Here is a 20,476-nt window from a genome sequence, read left to right as displayed (position 1 = left end):
TTATCGATCAGCGTCGAGCTTACCATTCTTACCAAATAAAAGTGATAAAACCCTTTCTTTATTCATAAGAAATCTTTGCCAAAAACACAGTAGATTGTACGATTCTGGTTATGTCATGAGCATGTGTTTATGAATCATTATTAAATAGTGATAACACCAGGTGTTCACGAAAAAATGAACGTACCCTTCACCACCCATCACAAACACATGTAAAGGCATGTAAATTGTCAACACCTGTATATATTACATTTGCGTCTGTTTAACGCCGCACTCAGCAATATTCCAACTGAGTGACGGCGGTCTTTAAATAATCGAGTCTGGGCCAGACAATCCAGTGATTGACATCATGAGCATCGATCCACGCAATTGGGATACGATGACATACCAGCGAGCATGACCACCCGATCCCGTTAGTCGCCTCCTACGACAAGCATAGTCGCCTTTTACAGTAAGCATGGGTTGCTGACCTTACATGTAGACTAACGGACAAAAGAAACTTCTCACTGCAAAAAAAGCGTTTCCATTAAAATCATAATCAGTCTTAGAAACGCAATTAGGCTAAAAACGTCCACCCAATCATTACCGAGGTGTACTGGACGATTTGATCGCGGAAATGATTGAATTCCGTACAATCCCAAAAATGGCAACCGGTGGCCGACACACATGTTATTAGTTATTTGGAAACAACATTAACAGAAACAATTTCAATTTTAATTTCAATTTGGACCCCATGTCTGCTCAGGACACATTTCCACGCGATTAATTGTATCGTATCGATAACTTCCGATTACCTCAGCCGTGAGGTAGACATCACCTTTTCTGTTCTAAATTTCACAAACGTTTTCCTCACGTTCCATCGCGGAAGTTGCTTTAATGATAACATCACACTGTACATATGTACATGTCTATTTTGCATTTGTGCATTTAGAGTTACCATTATTGCATACTTCGGTGGTTATCTGTTTCAAAGATGATATTTGTATGTCTTCAGACAATACATGTGTTCCAACTGCAGCACGGCCACACAACATTCGGACTGATTTATTGGGCATAACGGACAAAATACAATATCGATGCGTGGTAGTCATACGGCAATCTGATAGCATACTGAAGCGTACCGGGGCGGTCGGGTAACCTAGTGGTTAAAGCGTTCGCTCGTCACGCCGAAGACCCGGGTTCGATTCCCGACATGGGCACAATGTGTGAAGCCCATTTCTGGTGTCCCCGCCGTGATATTGCTGTAATATTGCTAAATGCGGCGTAAAACCATACTCACTCATTGAAGCGTACCTACAAAGAAACGCAAAAGTGGTCAAATCATAAATATCAGACAGAGTGTTGCCGACATCCATATAAAATTCTGCTTTTCTGCATGGATTGGGATTAATGTGTGTGGAAAGAATCAGGTACAGCAGAAATGAGAGCCTGGCGTCGAAACACACCAACATGACATACACGTGCAACATCAGGCTATAAAAACGTCGTGTGTTCACTTGTATGCCATCACAATCGTACAGCGAAAAACACGCCACTACTGACGGCAGCCGAACGCAACAAAGCTATCGGTCGACTGTAAACAGGTGAATCACATCAGCTGTAGCCATGTTTTTGGACGTAGCACCAAACACCATTACACGAGAGGGGAACCTTTATCAGACACACGGGACAACGCGGAACCTTCCCAGATCAGGTCGGCCACGCAGCACTGCAAGACCAGGGGGCATGGGTGACCCAGTCGTCTAAGGCGCCGCGATTCGCTGTGCAGAGTTGCGTCCCTTGGGTACGCCAGAAACCTATGATTGTGGGTTCGAATCCCGGTTCGCCCCGATTATGTTTCTAGGTTTGTCAGCACCATACCCGTGCTCGTGGGTTTCATCGAAGTGGTAAACGTCAGAGACCTGCATCACTTCGGGCTTTCCTCCCACAATAAGCTGACACGCCGTGATATAACTGGAATACTGTTAAAAGCGGCGTTAAACCCAACTCACTCACTCACTCACTCACTGCAAGACCACAGGACTGATTCATACGGCTACGTCACTTACGCGAAGGAACAACAACGGCCACCTCTACAACTACGGAAATACCAGGATTGCGAAGGATATCAGCCCAGACAGTGAGGAACTGTTAAAGTGCTGAAGGTATTCGCGCTAGACGAACAGTTCGATGTGTCATTTGGATGAACCTACATAGTTGGCTGGGTCAGCATCAACCACAGAACATCCGACAGTTGGCACAAGCATTGCAAGCAGGTTGGGTGAACATTCCCAGGCCACAATTCGGGATCTGATTGTTTCCATGGGACGACAATGCCAGTTAGTTTTGGTCATTCAAGATGTTAACAAAGGATGACCTTCACCTTGAAAATCTACTGTTCCGTGTGTGACATATTAAACCTGGGTCAATGACAATGATGTGGGCCAATGAAAATTCGATTCCCATCTGTTGATTATTTACATGATATATAAAATGTACATCTAAAATCTTTTTTAGTGCCTGACTGTCGAAAGTCTGTGTTTATTTACTTATAGGAGATACGATCGCCTTAGCGATCACTTTGTGAAACGGGGTCCAGGCCCCGCCAAACGGCTACAACTTGCTGTGTCTGCTGTTTACATAAAGTCTAAAGCGTACATTTGTATGGGATTTGTATGACGACAATGACATGTGGCAATCAACAGTCTGAACTAGGGTTTACGTAAACCTCGCGCCTTCAATATAGCCGATTGTTTTCTTATCATTATAGTTGATCTGTCATGGCTGAGGCAACGCACATCCTTCCAATTGTGGGTGTTCTTCAACTTGAGTAGTGGAAGACAACTTAGTTTACCTGACAATGCAAACCTCCAAACTAATCAGTCACAAACCACTTTCAATAAACAAATGCACAAATAAACAATATGTACATATGTGGTTAAATAAAATAGCTTGGACTTGCGTGTCATGTATAAGTGTTGTGTTAAGTTCATTCAGCAATATTCTAGCTAAATCACGACTCTCTCCACTGTAACCACCCAATCACCAGTGTGCTCTTAGAGCAAGCATGGGATGTTGTTAACCTCTTCTGCCCCGGAATAATAATGGCGTCTCTTCGTATAAAAGGTTTTTTTGTCGCTCTTTCTCTAAGGTGGGTCATTCACCTTTATTTGGCAGGATTTTGATTCAGTTGAATAGCCAGCGAATTGCCACGGTTATATCCAGACATTAAACTTTGGGACCAAGGAAGATCACTATGTGGTCTAATGGTCAATAATTGTGTGATTGCGGTCATCTTTGTAATAAATTCATGTCTAAGTCATATTACTAATAACATACAGAGAAGTTAGAAATACTAGACTATAGGTACATACGATTATAGGGTACCCCACCGACAAATTGCGTCATTAAATGATTTTACGTCTATTTTTGAGATGTAATAATTCAATTATCTTGTGACTTGGAGCTGGGTATAAATAAGTTTTTCTTTTGCGTTTTAGCTTGTGTTCACGAAGCGTTTAGTAGGTAATGATTTCTGATAATGAGTCTTTGTATGTAGAAATATATATTGTGGCTCTCGCATCACTGATCATACAGAATTTTGGGTTTGAGCTGGAAGTAGAGGATTTTTATGTGCAGGAGTGTACATGCGTTGTGTGTTTCACTGTTGGCTCATCAAAAGGCGGAGAAATTGGCTGTGCGGAGTTGCGTCCCTTATTGTATGCTAGAACGGTAACACTCTCGGCTCTCAAAGTTTCCTGTCGCATCCGTGGTCCAGTATCTGCTCGGAGAGCGGAAGGTCGGTGGTTCGATCCCGAGACGCGTTATACCAAAAGACGTTAAAATATGGTACTTTTTGTAACCCTGCCTGGTGTTCAGTATTAAGAGAACATTGGTGTGTCATGTTAAAATTGCGGCATTATTATCTTAGTGGGCCAGCTGTATAAAACCGGCATCAGTTCAAGCAGAATCAAAGAGCACCAAACCTCAACCATTAATTCAGACAGCAAATCAGCTACCTCTGACCATATCAGCAACTGTCCTAACCACAACATCAACTGGGACAACCTCCAAATCCTCTCCAACAACCTCCATGACTTCACTAAAAGAAAACTAACAGAAGCAGTCCACATTCGCCGCCACAAGCCATCATTCAACAGAGATCAAGGCTGTTTCATCCCATCCGCCTACTATGAACTCAAGCAATAATCAATTAACCTGTTTAATTGGTTTCTTGTCCCTATCGGCTTCCACCTATGTGTTCTCTGTCCATCGTGTTTTGCCAGTATTATCCTTCTGTTTTCATCACTTACTCATGTTATCCCAATTTTTTGTTGCTGTTAATCCCATTCATGTATGCAATTGTTGTTGCTGTTACTCATCTACTGTTAACCCTCCACCTACTATATATATTCTGTACTATGTCCCTAATTCAGTCTTGCTTGACAACGGTATAAAGATCTATACCGAAACGTCGAAGTTGTTTCCCTTAGTCTCTTAGTCCACACCCACCATACCCTCTTGCCATTCATTCCAACTCTTTAAATTCCAAAATTTCTATATAAGCAACAACTAAACTCCCCCCCCCCCCCCCCCCCCCCCCCCCCCCCAACCCTGGGTTGCCAAAACTTCTCTCCCCCCTTTCGGAAATACACTAAATGGCCCGGGGCCGGGCCCGTGTGCGAAATACGCTAAAAGTCGGAAAGCGCACGTAAAATCTCCAATGTAAGTAAGTAAGTAAGTAAGTAAGTAAGTAAGTAAGTAAGTAAGTCGAAGTTGTTGTCCATACATTTGACCACTTTCTAAATGGCATTGTGTATTCATGCATATATCCTGCATCACCTAATCCTCAATAGTTGTTTGGACGCTGGGTATTCTAGTAATTAACGTAGCCGCTCGTCACGCCAAAGGTCTGAGGCCCATTTCAGGTAGGATATTGTTCTAATATTACTAAACGCGGCGACAAAAAGTGCACCCGCTGGCATTATTGATGTGTGAGTCAGCATAGTCATTTACTGTGGGATTGATTTGTTAGAACGTTACTGCATTGTCATTCCTCAATTCAAAACTGGCAGACAAGACGACAAAAGTATCAAAATTTTTAACGTTGGTCGTGTCACCTTTTTAAAGTCACTCTTAACTTTTCCATCAATATCATCAGTAACAAATTATCTGAGATAAAGAGCGGGCTATAAATAACTGACGGGTTTTCCCAGTGATACTCTGAAATGTTCTCCAAGGATGACTCAGTCTCGACGTATCTGTGCCTTCTAACGGTAAGACCAGTTATATTCATAGTTTTATAGTACATGCATAAGATATGAACATTGCAGAGGGCTCTTTCTACAACGGACAAACACTAATCTCTGACCTCGCTAGCCTGACCTTGTTCTCGCGTCATCATTGAACAGAGCCACGCCGTCAGTGTACACAATGCAGGCTCTTTCAACATGATGTTATTTCGGGGCGTTTCATTTCTTTTCCCTATATTGTGTACTTGTAACAACGGTAGAGAACACCATTACCTTGATCTTCAAACAGTAAGTCGTTGTTCAATGTATAATTGCAATACATAGGCGCCGAAACACCTATAAATACAACATGTTAGACAAGCACAATTAGCTGAAATAATTTGTGTTTGGTGGTCGTGCTACTTTTGTTGAAAACTAAATATGAAATACTTTTTGTTATGGTTATGTTTTACTATGCTTACACTTGGTTACCAAATATATAAATGTTCAGCATCCTTAAAAAATGTGGGGTGCGAACCCCTACACCCACCTATCCCCAGTCGATCTAGGTACTAATGTATTTCATTACACGACGACAGTACTGTTCGTATAAGCATATGATATTAAATCCTATATGCACAAAATAACGACTACAAATTTCAATTCTATTTGTTTAGATTGTGCTATGATAAACTGAAACTGCACATACGCCTTAAGAGATAATATCGTGTTTCATATATACATGTTCAGGGTAATAATAATCAATCTCCGAATCTATTACCGAATGCTGCAGGGAAATTATGTCAACACCTTCGCAAAACGTGAATGCATGTATTTAATTGATGACACGTATGAATTCTACATATGACAAACTATGTATATGTATGTAGCAAACAATGAATCTAAAATCTGTTTTTAACTATTGAATTGATTTATATAATAATACTATCCTTTGGAAATTGTTTAGAGTTGAACCATTTTTCAAACTCTTTGACTCTGGTCAATTTGAATGCGAATTGCACTGATTTACTTATTAACTGGGGTAAAATATAAAAACAAATATACAAAGGAAATACTGAAAAATATCATAATTATTCCAAGGGTATAATACCAAACAGTGATGTAATTATGAAAAACACTTCTTTGTTTCCCATGAGTATATAGCTTTATAATGATAGAAATTTTGCACTTTAATATTTGAAACGAAATGCTGACTATCTCTTCCGGAACAAATATTTAACTTACATGTTGTACAAATGCTGTCATTGTACATGTAGTTGCCATCACGTTTGTGTACATGGGTGATGTCAAATAGTTTGTATGTTGTTATGAGCCGGCGACCTCTGTCAACTGAACAAAAGACATCGCACTCATTATTATTACATGTACTTCTTACACTATGTTACAACTGTAACATCATATGTAGGGAAAATTTAAAACAAAAACAAAATTCCATAACTTAACTGCTTTTGAGTAGTATATATAAACGTACATTATGGTTCGTTATTTTTTAGAAGTTGATGGATGACCCAAGAACGATCTCTTGGGGAACCACAGTACATTTTGTCTGAACTTTCGTCTGGTCACGTGACTTTGCTGTTGACAAGCTTTGAATAATGAACGAAAGACCATATACCAATAGATTAAAAATTACTCTCCCAATTTAAAATATTTTAAGATTTTGAGGGATAAAATTTTCTTTTCATATGTAACGGAAAGGGGCTCGGAGAACCTCTTCATTTTCAGAAACGGAAGAAATGTACGCTTGAAGTATTGTAGACTTGGGATAAATCGGGTATTTTTTCACATTCACATTATTTTCGATGAAGAGTAAACATGGGACTTTTCATCCCATCTACGATCTAGAAACTGGTATAAATCTCATACGTGGTTAAAATGGGAGTTGGGGTGTGGGAGGGGGAGGGGGAGATGATACAGGAAACACGACTCTGTGACGCTCCCACGGGTTAGTTGGTTAGTTTGTTGTTTTACGCCGCACTCAGCAGTATTCCATCCATATGACGGCGGTTTGTAAATAATCGAGTCTGGACCAGACAATCCAGTTATTGATATTATGAGCATCGATCTACGCAATTGGGATACGATGACATGCATCAACCGAGTCAGCAAGCCTGACCACCCGATCCCGTTAGTCGCCTTTTACGACAAGCAAAGTCGCCTCTCACGGCAAGCATCGGTTGCTGAAGACCTATTCTACCCCGGATCTTCACGGGTATAGTAAAATAAATAGGGGGGGATGTCAACAGAGACGCGTTCTCCTTTGTATGTTGGAATATTGGTGGTCTTCTCAGCAAAATAAATGATGTTGACTTTTTAACTTACATCAGTAAATTTGATATTGTGTGCCTTGTTGAGACATTTGTTGTAAATATTCCAGGAAAACATTGGCTACATGGATATGATACTTTTTACTGTCCTGCAGTTAAGTTATCCAACTATGGACGTTTATCAGGTGGTATTTGTCTGTGTGTACGTCAATCACTGAGTAGTTTCTGTAATGTTATACAAGCAGATAGAGACAACATAATTGGTCTCTCGTTATCTAAAGATTTATTTAGAATTGACAAAAATGTGAATTTGTTATGTACCTATATCCCTCCAATGGGGTCTCCTTATTATAATCATGTAAACACCAATAGTAACATTGTAAAAGTAGAAGAATTCTTAATAGATAATGATGAAATGTTTTCAAATTCATACAATTTAATCTGTGGAGATATGAACGCTAGAACAGGTGAGAGAAATAACCCTGATATTAGCAATAATGATGATAGCTTCAATCATACCTCCCCTTTCCCTGAGGAGGAGGATGACCCTGTTGAGGATCGTACTTCACAGGATACAGTTGTAAATAGATTTGGTCAAATGTTGTTGGATTTATGCTATGTTTTTAAACTTTACATCGTAAATGGACGTGTATATGGTGATACTAATGGGGAATTTACTTATTGTAGCCAACATGGATCTAGTGTGAACGATTATTTTATAAGTTCACCAGATTTTTTTCAGTTTATCAATATGTTCACTGTCGGTGATCGATCTGATTCTGATCACTTTCCATTAGAATTGATGTGTAGATTTCCAAATATGGGTAAGAGGTGCAATAATGATTCATGTATGGATCCACAAGCATCAGAGAAAATTGTATGGAATGATCATTACTCCAGTTTGTTTCTTGATAACCTGAGATATAATTTTACTGAAAACAAAGAAATGGTCCTTAAAGAAATTGATAATGCTATTGAAAACGCAATTAGCCACTTTGTCGACATTGTATTAGACTCTGCTAACTGCATGAAAAAGACAATACGACATAATCCACAATTTGCCAATCACAAACCACTAAGTCTAGAATGTAGACAAGCGAAACGAGAAACACGTAGGGCACTTAGGAGATTTAGAACACAAAGAACAGTCGCTAACAGAATTGTGTACTGTAGACAAAGAAATCATTTTAAATTTTGTTGCAGAAAATTTAAATCCATTTCACGTAAGAAATCAGTTGAAAGATTGCATAGAAGCATAAATAGTCAATCTAGCTTTTGGAAACAGATAAGATCATTACAAACCAAACCCAGACAGAAGAATCATATAACGAAAGCAGAATGGCTGTGCCATTTTAGAGAGGTTTTTGCAAATGACAATGTTTTTTCTCCTCACTTAGATGATGAAAATGAACTCAGTTCTAATCAGTTTACAGATATTGATGCATTCATACTAAATTCTACGATAACTGAACATGAAATTACATCATCAATAAATAAGTTAAAAAATGGAAAATCCGCCGGGCCCGATCAAGTGCTGATAGAAATGCTTAAATGTTCCCAATTAGATATTATGCCATTTCTTCATAAATGTTTCAACAAACTCTTTGATAATCAAATATTTCCAAACAGTTGGTCTTGTTCAGAAATAGTCCCTCTACATAAAAAAGGCGATCCGAGAAACCCTGACAACTACAGGGGGATCTCATTAATGAGTGTTCTGGGGAAAATTTTTACCTCTGTTTTGAATAACAGGCTTACTAACTGGGCAAATATGAGAGATAAGATACCGGAAGTTCAAGCTGGTTTTAGAAAAAATTATTCAATCGTAGATCATATTTTTACATTATATGCTGCAATTCAAAAATGTCTAACACGTCGTAAACACAAGGTTTACGTTGCTTTTATTGATTTTAAAAAGGCATTTGATACAGTTGATCGTTATAAATTATGGTGTTGTTTAAGAAAAGCTGGACTACAAGGGAAGATGTTTAATATAATACAATCAATGTATTCAAATATCAAGTCATGTGTACGTAGTGATTATGGTGTTACTGATTTTATCGATTGCCCATCTGGTTTACGTCAGGGATGTATACTGAGTCCTCTGTTATTTTCGTTTTTCATAAGCGAATTATATTATGAAATCTCAAGTAACGGCAAGCATGGTATACAGATGTATCCTGACATCCTTGAACTTCTTATGCTCCTTTTTGCCGATGATGTTATTTTACTATCTGACACTGTTATTGGTCTACAGAATCAGTTGAATGTATTAGATAAATATACTAAGGAATGGAATTTATCTGTAAATTTAGATAAGACAGAAATTATAGTATTCAGAAAAGGGGGTCCTTTAAATTTTAGGGAAAGATGGTACTTAAATGGACAACAAATTAATGTAGTTAATGGTTATAAGTATCTCGGCATAATGTTTAATTCAACACTAAATATGAACAAATGTGTATCTGACTTATCACTGCGAGGGAAACGAGCTTTACTTAATATAATGTCTGTTTCACATAAACTTGGAGTTATTACTCCAAAAGTATTTTTCAAATTATTTGATACTCAAATACAGCCAATTTTATTGTATGGATCTGAAGTGTGGGGTTACCGAAGATATGAATGTTTAGAAAGAATTCACCTACTGGCATGTAAAAAGTTTCTTCGCGTTGGAATAGCAACACCAAATAATATGATATATGGAGAATGTGGAAGATACCCACTTTACATTAATTCACAAATAAAGTGTTTAAAATATTGGTTTAATATCATCCGTATGCCAGAACATCGGCTTCCGAAAAAAGCTTATAACATGCTCTTTCATTTAGATAGTATCGGTAAGGTTACATGGGTATCGCATATTAGGACACTATTATTCTCACATGGATATGGGTATATATGGCTTAACCAATCTGTTGGTGATCAACATTTATTTCTAAATGATTTTCGTAAAATAGCAATAAATATGTTCTATCAAGGGTGGCAATGCAACTTGGAAAATAGTTCACGTTATGATTTGTACAGAACATTTAAGACTCTATTAGAGCCAGAAAAATATCTATCAGTTTTAACAAATAGTCACCTAAGAAATGGATATATTAAATACAGACTTGGCTTGTCAAAACTTATGATTAACTATGGACGGAATATATCACTTGAAAGAATACAAAGAATTTGTCCATTCTGTAACTCTGCAATAGAAGACGAAATACATTTTACCTTTGAATGTCCTTATTATGCAGAATTACGTACTAAATATATACCAGAATGTTTCTTATCTAAGACAAGTAGAATAGCTTTTGTTTCTATTTTGTCATCGAATGATGCCGATGTAATGTTTAAACTGTCTTTATTTGTAAAACATGGGATGGAACTACGAAATAACATGTTGAGTGGAAATTCATAATTTTAATTACCTCACCCTAGAAAGTCCTCATGATTATCACCGATTGTTAAATGAATGTTATATTTATATAATTTTTGTTGTATCTCCCAATCTGTAAATTCTCACCCACTGTATTTATCTGAACTTGTATATGGGCCGATGGCCTTTGATACAATAAACATCTTTGACTTTGACTTTGACTTGACAAGCATGGGTTGCCGAAGACCTATTCTACCCCGGATCTTCACGGGTCACTCTCCCACGGGAATAATACACCTGCTTTGAAGAGAGACTGCCACCTTTGTTCGGCAATTCAACATGTACTTTCGTTCTTATTCATGATGATTATCATAACAGCTATTACTTACCCCTCGTTTAACACGCTGCGTTTTTCTCATCTAAACTCGTCTTTGGATGGGCGTTGTTTCCGGGTTGTCGAGCATTTACTCCCTTTCAGTCCGGTATTGCCCAACGTTGATATATGTTAATATACTTTATTATTAATGTATACTTTATTCTAGTCAAGATATGGCTGAAATACTGTCGGTGTGACTTTAAATTTTAACTCACTCACTCACATTTATTCAGATCCTTAATTGTCAATACAAATGTTCTTAAACTGTGCGTCCTGTCCAAGATGGAATGTGACATGACAACATGAATGAGGTGGTATGTTGTTGTTTGTTGTTGTTGTTTGTTGTTTGTTGTTTAACGCCGCACTCAGCAATGTTCCAGCTGTGTGACGGTGGTCTGTAAAAAATCGAGTCTGGATCAGACAATCCAGTGCTTGACATCATGAGCATCGATTTACGCAATTGGGATACGATGACATGCATCAACCAAGTCAGAGAGCCTGACCACCCGATCCCGTTAGTAGCCTATTACGACCAGGATAGTCGCCTCTTACGACAAGCATGGGTTGCTGAAGGCCTATTCTAACCCAGATCTTCACGACTGTTGCCTTGTGTATGTGCACGATAAGCAGCTACGGGCAACATCCGTTGTTATGACAAACTACATTCCATAACAATGCATGATTGGTACGCATAACATTGTTGTATTTGTCTGGTGATAACAACCGGAGTCAACTGTGAAATATCTTTCTAAGATAAAGAACCTGTCAGCTATACATCGTCAAAAAAAACATTGTTATGAAGGGTTCATCAAATATACTTTTTTGTGCTGAATATTTCACATTCCTGAAATTGGTTTCGAAAAAGCTCACTATTGCCTTTAGCTTATATCATTGTTTTAGATCAGGTATTGTTGTGCTAACTGTCCAAGAGGGGACATCTCGGTTATTTTGGCATTACACCGCTATTTTTATGCCAAAAGGAATATGTATGTGTGGATAATCGAGACTGGTTATTTTCTGTCATTGACGTTTCATACTTATTATCAGATCGACATGTTGAGAGAGTACACACTTGTATTTTCCTATGCATTGACACATGGCTACGAGTGTATGTTGGTTTCAAACTACTTCATCAGATAATCAATTGTTATGCAAACTAGTACAATGGTTAGACAATATTTAACCCAAATAACACATACTGTCAGATCCCAGGACCCTTGCTCGTATGAATGATAAGTGTAACGAATTGTCATAATGGCAGGTTAGTACATAATAAGAAGGTATACTTCCCAGGAAGCTGAGAATGAAATTCAAGGTTGATTGAGTGATGTCATACCCTAAATAAGTGGTATTTACTCACACTATCGACCACTGGTTTGTCTGGTTCCGGGTTGATTATCCACTTCTGTGTATTATATTAGATTTTAATGAATACATTATTCCATGAGTATCCTACACACTACCGTATATTGTAAGTTTCACTGAGTATATTATTGACTGAGTAACCCACACACTGTTGTATATTGTAAATTGTCCACGAAACGTCTTGGAAAATAATTAAGTTTCAGATTGTTTAAAAAACAGAAATTGAAGGCCACCAAGCTTATATTGCTGCAAGATGTTTTTCTTTCAAAATCATTTCAAGCAGATGTTTTTGAATAATGTTGTAATAATAGCGAATCTATTACATTGTGCCAGAATTATTTCACCATGTTAATGCTCATACACTTAGCTCCATCACGTAGAGTCACCAGGAGATGACATATGCCCGAGGTCTGGTGCAGTTCGGAAATTGAGTTTGGCAACGTAGACGCTACTTTTGGTTCATTGCCTTTGGGTACCTTCAGTTCAGTGAAGAAAAAACAATGCTGTTGAGTATTTTTCAAAATCCCAAATCATCAAAAGGCACCAGTTCCCAAATAGACTGATCTATGTGGAAAGTTTCAACAAGAAATATTTAACGGCTAAGGAGTTCTCCGGAAACGGGAAAAGGACGGCGGGCGGACGGACATGCTGATCGCTATATCGCCCGGTTTTGTTTTGTTTTAAACAAGGGCTGCTACTCCAAAGTTAAAACTAGTGCATAGTTAGAACTGATTGTGTAATCGACAGTTCATACGACAGGCGACAGTGTCAGATATTGTGATGGTTGGTCCATAAGCAAGATTCACATGGCATTCTGGATCCCAGATGAAGTGTTCATTCTCGGAAAGGATGTGGTTGGCTGCGAAGTTGCAAGGCGTATGTTCGTGCGGGCTCATTATTGTATTTATGTCCCACTGTTAAAAGTTTGAGATCAGTCGACAATTATAAGTACCCGTACAACCTGATCATGACCGAGGAACATATAGCTGGCGTAGTGCTTACGACTGAAGAAAGTTGTACATCTGTTATGTCGAACGGTAAATTTGTTTCACAAGGTTCCATGGAGATTGAATATTTGTAACGTTTACTACTGGCTTTCCTATCCTTTCAGGGGGCGGCAGGGTAGACTAGTGGTTATAGTGTTCGCTCGTCACGCCTAAGGCCCGGGTTCGATTCCAACATTGTACATGTGTAAAGCCCATTTCTGGTGTTCCCGTCATGATATTGCTGGAATATTGCTAAAATCGGCGTAAAATCCCACCCACTCACTCCTATCCTGGTTTCGGTATATTTTTAAAATATTCGTTTTTCATTTTTTAGGAAGAAGTAGCGAATAACTCGAAACTAATTCCAATTTGAAAATAGTTTTTTGTGTAACCGTTGGTAAAGTGAAGGTACGTGCATGCCTAAAAATAAAGTCGACGTGCCAGAATTTTCAGAAGAATATATTGTAATCATCTAACTTTCCGGAGAACACACGCAAGTCGCTGCTACAATCAACACACATCTTATTATTTCATGAGGGCGGTCAGGTAGCCTAGTGGTTAAAGCGTTCGCTCGTCACGCCGGAGACCCGGGTTCGATTCCCGACATGGGTACAATGTGTGAAGCCCATTTCTGGTGTCCCCCGCCGTGATATTGCTGGAATATTGCTAAAAGCTGCGTAAAACCACACTCACTCACTCACTATTACTTCATTACTATACAAATCCAATTCCTTACGGTCTAACTGCCCTCTCCTTCACTCTATTCTTACCGCGCACCCGCGCACCTGGCAACGTGTCCCCTTCGTCCACCATATTCGTTCTACATCCTTTTAGAGTTATCCCCCTTATATGTATGGTGATACAAGTTACCTCCCCTTATACTGCAATATTATAATGCACTAGTCGTAAAAACGTCAGCCCGGCAGCTGCATTACATGGATTTATATTTAGACGGGGGAATTATGTAGTGGGGAAATACGCCTGTGCATGTAAGTAGAATTACTCTGCTGTCACAGTTATAGTATGTGTGAGTTCGATAAATCTTTATATATTCAAGTTGAAATTTAGCATAAATATAAAAAAAATGATAGGCACTATAATTCATATATTGCACATGCGGTATGGGCGCGGCTAATTTCAACGGAAAACTTCTTTTTTTAAAATAATCAAAATCATATTCTGACATTAAATTTATTGTTGTTTGCCGGCGTTCGCTGTACGGAGTTGCCTCCCTTACTGCGCCTGACTCCGGTGACCTTCGGTTCGAATTTCATATTCGTAATGATTGGTATAACCTAACTCACTCATTGGTGAGGTGAGGTTAAATGAGGTTAAACGTCGTGTCAAAGATTATAGCACTTATACAGCGACGTCCATGCACGTGTGCGTGTGTGTGTGCGCGTGTCTGCTTGTACTAGTCCGGACTGATGCCGAGTTGTAGTGCTAGCCCAGTGAGATACCATGCCGCAGTTTGTTCTCTGTGTTGTCTATATGTACTTTGATATTCTGTCACGAGGAGGAGCTGTTGTTGACCTCTGTTTCGAATATCCAATTATTTGTTTTTACTTTTAATGATAAGTTTGTAAAAGGATAACTTCATACTCTGGACTGGATTTCAATCGTAAATAATGATAATGAGTTTCTTGAGAGAGTTTAGTTCTTTAATCAGCCATGTTTGTTTGTTTGTTGTTTGCCCTAAAAGGCGACTATGCTTGTCGAAAGAGGTGACTAACGGGATCAGGTGATCAGCCTCACTGACTTGGTTGATACATGTCATTGTATTCCAATTGTGTGGATCGATGCTCATGATGTCAGTCACTGGATGGTCTAGTCCAGACTCGATTATTTTCAGACCGCCGTCATTTAGCTGGAATAGTGCGGCGTTAAACAACAAACAAACAAAACCATACCGTAATATGCTTAATAGTAAAGAAAAGGCCATCCTTGGATGGGTGTTTTAGAGGTCGCCACACCTTGCTTACATTGGAGTTTATAGTGCATGTGTTACTGAGGTACCCCATGGTCAGGTGTTTAGATAAAGATAACATTCTCTACTCAAACATGAATCCAATGTTTGGTTGTATTAGGGGATTGTTTTGTCAAATGTGTGGTTGATCCCCCTTGTGAAACTGGAGGAGAGTTGTGTGTGTCTCACAAGTCTAAAGTGTGCTCATGCACATTGTTCAATAAAGCTACACGGGTAAAAGGGCTTATTCCAACGAGATAGACCTTTGGATTTCCGGTAGATTTACTTTGATGTGGCATGTTGTGGTGGGTGTTTTGTTTCAAGGGATAAAACACCTGGCTGCTGTAAAATTGTGGAATGTGTCCACTCAGGAACCAAAACAGGATACTCACAAGTATGAGGTGAGGTGAAATGGGGTTTAACGTCGCGTCCAAGATTATTGCACTTATATACCGACGTGCATGTACGTGTGTGTGTTTGTGTGGCTGCTTGTACTAGTCCGGACTGATGCCGATTTATAGTGCCAGCTCACTGAGATACCACTGCAGTTTAACATGAATACCCCACTCAGACACAGTATACTGACTCCGAGCCGACCAGTCCTTGTTTTAGCCCCTTAATACCGAGCGCCAGACAGGGTAACAACAAGTGCTACCTTTTACGTCTTTTGGTATGACGCGGTCGGGGATCGAACCCCGGACCTTCCGCTTTCCAGGCGGACGCTCTACTACTAGACCACCACAAGTATAAAGTGGTTGGTAGTGAGTTGGGTTCACTCAGGAATCTGTTCAATCAAACTTGATTAATTCAGTCAAAAACATGATTTAATTCACTTTAAAATGATATTCTTGAAAAACACGTATAAGAACTATCAAAATGCTGGTGGAAAGTATCATTATTATTTTCATTATGACAAATGCACAGTTAGAATACACGTTCGTTCCTTATTTTCGCTGTGGTAAATATGTGTGTGTAGATCGTAATGTGTTTAGAGTAAACAAAAAGAATGAAAGTGGATATCATGAAAATGTGTCACCAAAGAAGGCAGTGCAGCTGTTTCAGCAGTTCTGTTGATGACATCGTCTTATATCTGCCTGACAACCACAAGCATGGTCCAGTGCTGAATGTCAGCCACGAAGGCCTTGAAGCCACCAGCCTTCATTGGAGATTGGAATGAAACCATCTGTCATCAACTTGAAACCACCATGACACCGATGGGCCCGGCACAAACAACAGTCCGGATGGATGACAATTAAAGAGACTGAATAAAGTGATTGGCACCCCAGTGGTGAGGGGATGACAAGGAAACTAAATAAAGTGATTGGAAACCAAGTGGTGAGGGCATGACACAGGAGACTGAATAAAGTGATTGGCACACCAATGGTGAGGGGATGACACAGGAGACTGAATAAAGTGAGTGGAAACCCAGTGGTGAGGGGATGACACAGGAGACTGAATAAAGTGATTGGTAACCCAGTGGTGAGGGGATGACACAGGAGACTGAATAAAGTGATTGGCACCCCAGTGGTGAGGGGATGACACAGGAGACTGACTAAAGTGATTGGCACACCAATGGTGAGGGGATGACACAGGAGACTGAATAAAGTGAGTGGAAACCCAGTGGTGAGGGGATGACACAGGAGACTGAATAAAGTGAGTGGAAACCCAGTGGTGAGGGGATGACACAGGAGACTGAATAAAGTGATTGGCACCCCAGTGGTGAGGGGATGACACAGGAGACTGAATAAAGTGATTGGTAACCCAGTGGTGAGGGGATGGCACAGGAGACTGAATAAAGTGATTGGCACCCCAGTGGTGAGGGGATGACAAGGAGACTGAATAAAGTGATTGGCACCCCAGTGGTGAGGGGATGACAAGGAGACTGAATGAAGTGATTGGCACCCCAATGGTGAGGAGATGACACAGGAGACTGAATAAAGTGATTGGCACCCCAGTGGTGAGGGGATGACAAGGAGACTGACTAAAGTGAGTGGAAACCCAGTGGTGAGGGGATGACAAGGAGACTGAATAAAGTGATTGGCACCCCAATGGTGAGGAGATGACACAGGAGACTGAATAAAGTGATTGGCACCCCAGTGGTGAGGGGATGACAAGGAGACTGACTAAAGTGAGTGGAAACCCAGTGGTGAGGGGATGACACAGGAGACTGAATAAAGTGATTGGCACCCCAGTGGTGAGGGGATGACAAGGAGACTGACTAAAGTGAGTGGAAACCCAGTGGTGAGGGGATGACACAGGAGACTGAATAAAGTGATTGGCACCCCAGTGGTGAGGGGATGACAAGGAGACTGACTAAAGTGAGTGGAAACCCAGTGGTGAGGGGATGACAAGGAGACTGAATAAAGTGATTGGCACCCCAGTGGTGAGGGGATGACAAGGAGACTGACTAAAGTGAGTGGAAACCCAGTGGTGAGGGGATGGCACAGGAGACTGACTAAAGTGAGTGGAAACCCAGTGGTGAGGGGATGACACAGGAGACTGAATAAAGTGAGTGGAAACCCAGTGGTGAGGGGATGACAAGGAGACTGAATGAAGTGATTGGCACCCCAGTGGTGAGGGGATGACAAGGAGACTGAATAAAGTGATTGGTAACCCAGTGGTGAGGGGATGACAAGGAGACTGAATGAAGTGATTGGCACCCCAGTGGTGAGGGGATGACAAGGAGACTGACTAAAGTGAGTGGAAACCCAGTGGTGAGGGGATGACACAGGAGACTGAATAAAGTGATTGGCACCCCAGTGGTAAAGGGATGACACAGGAGTCCGACTAAAGTGATTGGAAACCCAGTGGTGAGGGGATGACACAGGAGACTGAATAAAGTGATTGGCACCCCAGTGGTGAAGGGAGGACAAGGAGACTGAATAGAGTGATTGGCACCCCAGTGGTGAAGGGATGACAAGGAGACTGAATAAAGTGATTGGCACCCCAGTGGTGAGGGGATGACACAGGAGACTGAATAAAGTGACTGGCACCCCAGTGGTGGGGGGATGACGAGGAGACTGAATAAAGTGATTGGCACCCCAGTGGTGAGGGGATGACACAGGAGACTGAATAAAGTGACTGGCACCCCAGTGGTGAAGGGATGACAAGGAGATTGAATAAAGTGATTGGCACCCCAGTGGTCAGAGGACGACACAGGAGACTGACTAAAGTGATTGGCAACCTAGTGGTGAGGGGATGACAAGGAGACTGAATAAAGTTATTGGCACCCCAGTGGTGAAGGGATGACAAGGAGACTGAATAAATTTATTGGCACCCCAGTGGTGAAGGGATGACAAGGAGACTGAATAAAGTTATTGGCACCCCAGTGGTGAAGGGATGACAAGGAGACTGAATAAAGTTATTGGCACCCCAGTGGTGAAGGGATGGCAAGGAGACTGAATAAAGTTATTGGCACCCCAGTGGTCAGGGGATGACACAGGAGAGTGGAGAAGGTGATTCGCGAGTCAGTGATGGAGGTTGAACGATTGAAGATGCTTCAATACAGTGCTGAGCAGAGGCTCTCATCCAAGAAAAAGAAGTACCATGACCTCCATAGCTAACGTGTTACATTTCCATGATATGGCATCGTGGTGTTTAATTGTTATTGTTGCCAATATTTCTGCACTGGCTTTCGCTCGTTAGATACGATTTTAAATTTAAATACCCGAGGTGACATGTGGCGTATGAATATATCATTCATAGATGATTCTACAAGAAGGGGCAACCTTGTAAGACACTGATTATTCTCAGAGGATCGATCAGAAACGATAAGTTCTAAAATCGTTTTCATAATAACATTTATATACACAAACATCACCAAGTTATACACATCAAATTGATCGGACAACCTAGCTTCAAACTCGGTGGTGCGAGGGAAACCGGCTACTCGATCGAATAAGCATGTCATGTTATCTACGTGAAGTCAGTAGATTGTGTATCTGTAATGGAATTAGTTATGATTACCCTTAAGCTACACCATCTGTTCAATTTCGGAGCACGAACGAGTGAGTGAGTGAGTGAGTATGGTTTTACGCCGCTTTTAGCAATATCACGACGGGGGACCCCAGAAATGGGCTTCACACATTGTACCCATGTCGGGATTCGAACCCGGGTCTTCGGCGTGACGAGCGAACGCTTTAACCACTAGGCTACCCGACCGCCCCCGGAGCACGAATGAATCACAACACAAGATTGACATAAGGGCGACATTTGTAACTGTCCACCTTGATCCAAGGGGCCCTACTCTTATTTACAACACGAAGTTCAAGGTCACCATGAATGGTTGAGATGATCTTTCAACGAAATGTTTCGTTTATTAGTGATGCTCTGAACCTTAATAATACCACGATGCTTGCAATGCTACACTACAAAGTGTGAGTCTGTATACTGTCTCTGGTGAAACGTATTTGTCCGCGACACCTGCAATCAGCAGCTTCGAAAACACACAGACTTGACATATTCAAGTACAGTAAACTACGGTTATAACGAACTCAAAGGGACACCTTATTTTAGTTTGATATAACCGTAGTTCGTTATAAGCATATGTACATCATATATACACCAAATGGCCGGTAACACATGTTCGGTATATCCGTCAGTTCGTTATAAGCCTTTTCGTTATAAACGTAGTTTACTGTAAAATACAATTTTGAGATGCATGCGTAGTGTGTCTAAGCAGCTCTGGTGTTTTATGAAATATTGTACTAGTGTCAATCGGGAGTGGAGTATCCATTAAAGCGTAGAGTAGACGTTTCAGACTTAAGTTGCACAGTCCTACCGGCGTCGCCATTCCAATGACCAGCTGATAAAAAAATAATCCCGTCCGCACGTCATTAAACACTTAGTCTATTATTTAAGATGTGTTGTTATTAAACGGGTGCTCTCTTCACGGGTAAGATACAGTTAATTATTCTACCAC

At 40.4% G+C, this 20,476-nt stretch overlaps 1 protein-coding gene across 3 annotated transcripts in view; it reads left to right on the top strand.

The window, feature by feature from the left end:
* Positions 1–20,476, top strand: part of LOC124135651 — a 114,855-nt gene that overhangs the window by 58,240 nt on the left and 36,139 nt on the right. The window contains exon 1 of one of the 3 annotated variants that reach the window (XR_007219214.1): positions 5,198–5,252. The exons of the other annotated variants lie outside the window; for them this stretch is intronic. The gene's annotated coding sequence lies outside the window, so the exon portion shown is untranslated. Of the gene's footprint in view, positions 1–5,197; positions 5,253–20,476 lie in introns of those variants that run through there. 3 annotated transcript variants of the gene reach the window in all.

Source organism: Haliotis rufescens, unplaced genomic scaffold, assembly GCF_023055435.1.
Source record: "Haliotis rufescens isolate VD_foot unplaced genomic scaffold, xgHalRufe1.0.p SCAF_70, whole genome shotgun sequence".
NCBI lineage: Eukaryota > Metazoa > Mollusca > Gastropoda > Lepetellida > Haliotidae > Haliotis > Haliotis rufescens.
This window is presented reverse-complemented; position numbering and strand designations above follow the sequence as displayed.